At 45.2% G+C, this 8,814-nt stretch overlaps 1 pseudogene; it reads right to left on the reverse strand.

Annotated features, from left to right (window-relative positions):
- Positions 1–1,679: 1,679 nt before the first annotated feature.
- On the reverse strand, positions 1,680–2,287 carry LOC136172030 (large ribosomal subunit protein uL13 pseudogene; annotated as a pseudogene).
- Between the last annotated feature and the right edge of the window lie 6,527 nt (positions 2,288–8,814).

The raw sequence follows: 8,814 nt of genomic DNA on the forward strand, positions 1-8,814 counted from the left end.
TCCCAGGTCATGAGCTGGAATTCAAAAGTCAGACCTCACAGTCAAAGACAGTTGAATCATGGATTGCAGGTTCATCAAAATCCTAGTCAACATCACAACACACTCTCTTGTAAGAAGACTTGATTTTACCATTTTTCTTTACCATGTTAGTGTGAGAAGGTAGTACCAAACTCAGATTCAAACTGACAAATCTGGTTCTCATTTGTAATTTAATTCTGTTCCCAGAGTGTTGTCAGTGTTGCATTGTTCTGTGATTGATCATGCAGTCTATGTATTTGGTCTGCAAGCTGCCAGGAACATGAGCTGTGTATTAGATGATTCAGGTGCTGAACATTCCCTGTCAGTGCTCATTTTGTTTTCACATTGTGACAACACCAAGCCAAATCCTTCATTGATAGTATCTCTGGCAGATTTGCCAAGGTCAGCATATGTAGATGAGTGCACATTGCTCACACACAGAGTTCTGTGTATAGGTCTCAAGGCAAGACTGTGAGAAGAGGTGGTCCGGTGTCTCCTCAGATGAGTTCTGCAGCCACAGCTGAGGCCATGGGGTTTGCTCTGGGTTGAGTCATAGCTGTCGTGGCTGGAGGGTGAAGTGAAATCCCTGTGATTGTTCTTGGCTAAACCTGATTTGTATGGTGGTTGTCAATGATGGTTAATGTACAGTTGACCCTAAACAATGTGTAGATTGTGGGCACCAATCCTCCAAACAGTCTAAAGTCCACGTACAACTTATGTCTGATCATTTGTACCCATAGTTTCTTCGTATCTGCAGTCCCTCTGGTTCTGTGTTCCGCATTTGCAGATTCAACACGTTGAATTGTGTGCTGTGCTGAGCTGAGTATCTCGGTCATGTCCGACTCTTTGTGACCCCGTGGACCCCGTCAGGCTCCTCTGTCCATGGGATTCTCCACGCAAGAATACTGGAGTGGGTAGCCTATCCCTTCTGCAGGGAATATTCATGAATTGTGTAGTACTATATGATTTAATATTGGAAAAAACCCACATATAAGCGGATGAGCACAGTTCAAACCAGCTTTGCTCATGGGTCAGCTGTATTTGCTTTTTTCCAGTATCTTCTCTTTTTTTTCACTTCCCTAATAAATCTTTCCCCTTACTAGCTCCTTCCAGATTTCTGTCCTTCTCCTTTAGCCCTTATTTCTTACTTCTTTTTGTTACCTCTTGCCTTATTTCTCTATGTCAGATGGCTACAAATCCCAGCTTGAATCTGCTAGGTGTGTAAAGCCAATCTACTGAGGCAGGATTGTGGTGAAGGAAAGTCCAGCATTTACTGCAGACACTAAGCAAGGAGTTTGGGTAGCTAATGCTCAAATCCTGGACCCTGAACTCCCTACTGGCTTTCAGGGAAAAAATGTTTAAAGGCAGAATGGCTAAGAGGGTTGTTGTATGCAAGATCGACAGGTGGACACTCTTCTGATTGGTTGTTGGTGGGGTAATTGGAGCTCAACATCATCAACCTTCTCCAACTGATCTGGAATCCACCTGCTTGTGGTCAGCCCCCAGTTACCTTCTTCCATCTACTGTAGATTTCATTATTTGCAAATCATTTTGAAGGATATGGCTCAGAAGGGATTTGTCATCTGGAAAGAATATGTTTGGAGTCCTGGCAAACTTCTGTTTCTTTTCTCTTGAAAACTCAACGGTCAATTTTATGGGTCTCAGGCTAGGAATCCATGGGTCTTGAGGACTTCTGTGAATTTGTCAGTTTTCTTCTCTATGTTCTTTTCAGTTTGCTTCTGTAGCCTCATGAGCTGCTTCCCCTTCCCCATTAGTGGATGTTGCTCTTCTTCTTTCTCTTCTCTTCCAGGGTGGCTGCTACTGCCTGCTACTTCCAATCAGCCTCATGAACCAGGTGCCCTAGGCAGTAAAACTTGTACCTAGGTGTCAGATGCACATAGACGTCAAGATGTCACCTTGAGGATGGCAGGGATCACTGTCCACTTTTTCATATCATGGGAGGGGGGTGGGATCCCATCAAGTCCCGAGTGGCCTGGCCTTGCCTGGTCTTGGGGGTACCATGTTTCACACCGTCAGCCAGAAGATGCAGCTGGGGGTTTTGATTTGGGAGGGGTTGGTGTTTATCTGCTTGCAGAGAAAGGCCAGGCACTTCAACTTGTTTCAGTAGAAACTGCCAGGAAATATTGATTCCCCAGCAGTGCAGGAATACCACCTTCTGGCCCAGAAGCACCTTCTTGGCCAGGATGGCTGCCATGTAGGCCAGGAGATGGTCTCAGCCATCAAACACCAGGACCTGCCCCTCTGCCATCTTTGGCAGTTGTGTGGGAAAGAAACTTTTGTTACTTAAACAGGATGGTGACTCTATAGGAATTTACTTTTTGTAATTCATTAAACTATTTATGCCTTCTATCCTTTACTGTATGTGTATTAATTTTTTACAATAAAGTATTTTTTTTAAACAAAAATCCTAAATAGCTCACTGGGAGAAGCTGGACTGGATGCAAGTTTGGAATGGGGCAGCTTTAAGTCACACTATTCTCTCTCCACACAGACACAGACTGGTAATTTTCTTTATCCTAAAGTATGTTTTGAATTATGCTGTTATGGACTGGTGATTGGTGATGAATCTAAATTCACAAAAAACAATACTCTCTCATAATCAAATATTTATTTACTCTTTTACATTCTTACTAATTCTTGACTGTGAGGATCACAACAAACTGTGGAAAATTCTTCAAGAGATGGGAATACCATACCACCTGACCTGCCTCCTGAGAAATCTGTATGCAGGTCAGGAAGCAACCATTAGAACTGGACATGGAACAATAGACTGGTTCCAAATAAGGAAAGGAGTACGTCAAGGCTGTATATTGTCACCCTGCTTATTTAACTTATATGCAGAGTACATCATGAAAAATGCTGGACTGGATGAAGCACAAACTAGAGTCAAGATTGCCATAGAAATATCAATAACATCAGATATGCAGGTGACTCCACACTTAAGGCAGAAAGCAAAGAAGAATGGAAGAGCCTCTTGATGAAAGTGAAAGAGAGTGAAAAAGTTGGCTTAAAACTCAACATTCAGAAAACCAAAATCATGGCATCTGGTCCCATCACTTCAAGGCAGATAGATGGGGAAGCAATGGAAACAATGAGAGACTTTATTTTTTGAACTCCAAAATCACTGCAGATGGTGACTGCAGCCATGAAATTAAAAGACGCTTGCTCCTTGGAAGAAAAGTTATGAAAAATCTAGACAGCATATTAAAAAGCAGAAACATTACTTTGCTGACAAAGGTCTGTCTAGTCATAGCTATGGTTTCTCCAGGAGCCATGTATGGATGTGAGAGTTGAACTATAAAGAAAGCTGAGTGCTGAAGAATTGATGCTTTGAACTGTGTTGTTGGAGGAGACTCTTGAGAGTCCCTTGGACAGCAAGGAGATCCAACCAGTCCATCCTAAAGAAGATCAGTCCTGGGTGTTCATTGGAAGGACTGATGCTGAAGCTGAAACTCCAATACTTTGGCCACCTGATGCGATGAACTGACTCATTGAAAAAGACCCTTATGCTGGGAAAGATTGAAGGCGGGAAAAGAAGTGGATGACAGAGGATGAGATGGTTGGATGGCATCACCAACTCAATTGACATGAGTTTGAGTAAACTCCGGGGGTTGGTGATGGACAGGGAGGCCTGGTGTGCTGCAGTCCATGAGGTCAATAAGAGTTGGACACAATTGAGTGACTGAAATGAGTTGAACCTTCCTCCACCCTGTAAACATTTCCAGCATGTTACCACACGCAATCCAGCCTCAAACTCTTCCATGTCTCCCCAGTTGAGACTATCCTGTACTAGAAAGATCTGTTGGCTGTAATTGCCATCCCCTAACATTTCCCTCACTTTCCTCAGCTTTTCTACATGTCCAGTGCTCTAAGGTTCCTTGCTGCTTCTATAGTTTCCTTCTTAGCTTCTCTCCTTGATTCCTAACTTCTGGTGCACAGGAAGTTCAGAGATGGGAGAAACTGATCTGCAGGGCACAAAATGGGAAAGGAAAAGTGGAGAGGGCAAGTGCCAGGCGTTCTCATAATCCCACTGACCAGCAGCAGTGGGTCCGTCTTCCTTCCAGGTATGTGAGAAATGTGACTCTAAAGCCCATCCTGACAGCCTGTTTCTGGGACCGTTTCTGATGCTTTTTATCCTAGCCTGTGTCCTCCACTCATGGAAACCTGAGGCAAAGATGAAAGTGCCAACACATGAGTTGCTATATGCAAATTCAGAAAGATAAGGACCAGGAAAAAAATAAAGCAATGAAGGAAAGCATCAGGAACTCTGTGATGTATGATCACTCTGCCTGTCTTTCTCTCTTTCTTTTGCAAATTAGAATTCTTTTTATACATATATACTAAAATACCCACTTGGTTCTGCTGTGTTATTTGCTCTAAAAAGGGGGGTGAGGCAGAGTGAAGAATCCCAGTGCATTTGAGTGGGCCTTTCCACAAAGTAGAGAATGTTAACCCCATCCCCAGACTACTATCCCTCTTGCTTTTCCCAACCCCCAATTCCTGTAGCAGGAAATTCCTGTGGCCTGGCCCTGGCACTGAGAGAGTAAGGGGCACCTGAAGGACTAAGTGAGTGAATGAGGACGTATGGACTTTGAAACATAAAAACACTGCAGTGTTGGGAGTAGGCTCTGTGGCTTTGGCAGCTGACTGGGCCTCCTACTCTGTGGCACAGGTGGGTGGGTGTGGGATGGCCACTCCTTCAGGAGCAAGGAAGCCTCTGTCTCAACAGAATACTTTCTCAAAATTGTTTCTGGTACAAAATAATTGTACCAGATATATGAGGTGTGGAGGTGCAGAGGCCAGGTCAGCCACCCTCCCCAGACCTCAGATCATGGCGGCAAAGGTGAGGCAGGTGGGGTGCTGCTGCTCTGGGAGGACTTGCAGGAGCATCTAGAAGGAAGCACAGTGAGTTTGTGAGTTTGTGTGTGCATTTAGAGAGAGGGAATACATGATAAAGCAAATGGGGTGAGATACAAAAAAATACAATTCACATTCTTACTAAACCTCCTCCACTCTGTAAACATTTCCTGTGAATATTTATTTTTCAAAAAATAGATGAAATTAGGTAGAAACTATATGGATTTTTTTTAGTAATGTTGTTATTTTGGCAATGTTCTGTAAATTTTCAATTATTTCTAACCCAAAAGTAAATGAAAGAATGACAAGACAGTGTGACATGCCACAATTAGGGGTTGGAGAAAGTCCAGTAGTAGGCCAGGGGAGTATCCATCAGCTTTTCCTGGGGGTGGAGATGTCAGGGCAGGCTACAAGGAGAAGTTTCAGGAGAGACTGGAAGGATGATGACCTGACAGGTGTGTGAGGCCCTGGAGCATCTGACTGAGGTGGGAGCAGGACAGGCTGCAGGGAAGAACCGTGAGGTCCCGTCCATCCTGAGAGTCTGTTACGGAAGGAACACTGTGTGTGCTCTGACCCAGCAGGGTTGGCCCTCCTCATGGCGAGTGTCACCTGTGTGCCCAAGAGCGCTGCCTCCTGTCCCTCCAGCCAGTCATACATTCCTTCTCATAGCCAGGGGCCGAGGCCCAGGAACCTTCAAGGGAAGAGTGCTCGAGGGCGGGGCCTGCAGCCCAACATGGGCTGGGTTGGGCAGGGCCCACAATTTGCTCTCCCCAAAAGGCTCAGCATTTCACCCACCTCAGACTCTCTGCAGAGGCAGTACGCTAAGTCTCCACCTGGCAGGGAACTCTTGGCTCCTGGCATCTGCGAGGAAGGAAGGAGGGAGCTCTCTGTGAAGTGATGAATCTCTTCTGAGTCTGAGACAAGATCCGAGTGTGTGAGGAACCACAGTTCCAGTTCAGCTCTGGTCTTAGTCTCAGGGATGGAGAGTTTCAGAGTAAGAAACTCACGGCCGCTTAAGGGTTCATAGGGTTGGATGGGGTGGGGGCTATTCCAGGAGGTTCCAGAATGCCAAGAAGGCCATCACTTTCTGTTGAGTTTCCCTTACTAGGAAGTCGCCGGAACAAGATGGTGGCAAGAGAATGAATGGACTAACCGTTTGCATGTCCTTGAGAGGACACGGCCCAGATTTCGCCTCCTGCTGTTCCTCCCTGTGGCCACCAGAGGTCTGAGTGCAGGTATGTCACTCAGGCGCTGCTGCTCCCTCAGCTCACCCAGGCGTGCACCCAGGTGGACCAGAGGCAGTAGAGATGGGTAGGAGGCTGATGTTCTGGCCCAGAGAGGGAGTCGTGCAGATGCAGAGATGTCATACTTTGCAGCTGACAGAACTGTGACCTGGGTGATGACTGCCTGGCCTCTCTGGATCTGCTCTGAAGCTAATGCATGTCCTGGGGCCCCACTCTGTGCCTCTGGGTGGCTGAGGGAACTCAGGGAGCTCAGGGGAGCTGTGGAGAAGACAGCGCTTCCTTCTAGCTGCTCCTGCTCCTATTGCCTTGGCCTCGAGTTTCCCAGAAGGAGTTGGTGAGGGTTGTGGCAATGAGCAACCTTGTCTAGTTCCCCATCCTCTCAAATCCAAAGGTCACAGTAGAAGTAATGATACTTTTTATTTTTAATTAGCTGAGCAGAAGAATGCAAGTGTCAAGCATGTACTAGATCATGGTCAGCTAGTCTTAGCCAAGAATACCCTGACCTCTGTGGCTTCACAGTCCAGTGATGAACTGGTGAAGTGGGCAGGGGCTGGGAGATGATGGCCTGGAAGGCTGGTGTGAGCAGCTCCAGACTGTTAGAGAATTATATTTGCATCCTCTAGCAGCATCCCATTCTCCTGAGACATTTTGCAAGAGCAGAACTTATGCCCCTTTCCAGTCTTTCCGGCCTCGAAGCAGCAAGGAAATCTAAGAAAGTTGTGGTGAAGCAGGTGGTAAGTAATAAACCAACATGGGATCCTGTCATTTTAGTCACTTTTAAGCTGAACAGATCCCCATCATGGAGATGAAGAAGAGTGTGCTCATCTCTTCTGTCTATCCTGGTGACTCTTGAGCAGTGATGATTGTAAGATTTTCCCCTTCTTCTAAGCTAAAAAATTAGCCACTCACAGTTTCACAGATGCTGACAGAAAAAAAGAAACTCCTGGCAGTGTTGCAAGGAAATTTATTATTTGTAGCAGTTGCCAGAGCATCGGAATTTTCTGGTGCTGGTTTCCTGAGCCTCAGTCCCAACGGAGGAATGGCAAGAGGGCCAGGAGACAGCTGCATAGGTAGTTTGTTTGCCAAGCAGGCTGGTAAATTTGGGTTGTCAAGAAACAGCAGGAGTTTTTCCTATCAGAGAATTTATTCTCTGAAGGATTGGGTCCAGGAGAGGAACTCTGCACTTAGAGAATCTGAATCTCATATAATGTGCAATGACCACGAGAGAGCAGCCAATGCCCCGTGTGCTGGGATGAAAGTCACTGGCTGCAACAATGAGCAAGTGAGTTGTTGGACAACACGGACAACGACCTGTCCATGTGTGTGTGCTTGAGAGGGCACCCACCTTATGGAGTATGATGATATGCTTCTCCATGGCTTGTATTTTTACTCTTTTGCTGATATTTCGTGAACATAATTTTTAAGGTGTTACTATCGCTTTTTAATTGAAATTCGATTGACATTTAACATTATATTAATTTCAAGTGTATGCCATAATAATTCTATATTTTTATACACTGCATATGATCGGTATAATAAGTCTAGTCCACACCCATAAGCATCTGTAGTTACAATTTTTTTTCTTGTGATGAGAAATTAATATCTATTCTCTCACAACTTGTCAATGTATAATATAGTATTAGTCACCATTCTGTACAATATATCCCCAGGACCTCTTTTATAATTGAAAGTTCTTATCTTTTGAATGTTGGACATAATTTCCTGTATTGAAGTCTAATTTGTTTGTATTCTCACATATGATTAGTACTTTTATATTGTGTTTAAGAAGTATTTCCATATGTTGAAGTCATGAAGTTATTCTCCAATATTCACACTAACATGTAGAAGCTTTATGTTTTTGTTGTTTTTCCAGTGTTGTAGAAGAGAGCACATAGTTGTGGTGGCTGGAGACTGCCTTTGAGGGTCATGTTTTGGCTGAGGGGGAGGAGAAAGAGGGAGTCAGAGCTCTAAGAATAAGAAAGTTCACTCAGCACATTTTCCTTCCACACCTGTCACTCTGAGAAATGTGACCCTGAAGTGAAGGACATCTTCACTTCCCCCTTCAATTGTTAGTTTGTCCATATGTCAGTCAAGATGCAGCAGCTGCGTCCTTGTGGAAGGGCCCCGAGCTTATGTTCAGAGGGTAATACAGATGTGGGCTTTGGGGAGGTAGGTGTTTCCCCCCTCCTCTGGCCTCCATGGAGCTTATCCTGTTCATCGGCGCCCATTTGCACGTGCTGTGAGCTGTGAGTGTGTGCTCAGTCGTGTCCAACTCTCTGTAACCCCATGGACTGTAGCCAGACAGGCTCCTCTGTCCTCGGAAATTTTCAGGCAGAAATACTGGGGTGGGTTGCCATTTCCTACTATAGTGGATCTTCCCGACCCAGGATCCCACTCCCGTCTCTGGCATCTCCTGCATTGGCAGGCAGATTCTTTCCCACCGGGACACCTAGAAAGCCCTATTTGCATGTATCCCCGCAAAAACTGATTCTTGTAAAATACATGATAGGTACTTACAAAGCAATAGATAATAGACATGCACAGCTGACAGAGTCATTAAGGAACTCAGATGAAGTGGGACAGAGATGTAAATGCATGATGGCGATCTTCATGAGGTATCACCTGGGGTAGCAACATAAACAAGGGGCCCTGGTTTATGAAGATGAGCCATCAT

This window comes from Muntiacus reevesi, chromosome 1 (assembly GCF_963930625.1).
Source record: "Muntiacus reevesi chromosome 1, mMunRee1.1, whole genome shotgun sequence".
In the NCBI taxonomy this organism is placed as follows: domain Eukaryota; kingdom Metazoa; phylum Chordata; class Mammalia; order Artiodactyla; family Cervidae; genus Muntiacus; species Muntiacus reevesi.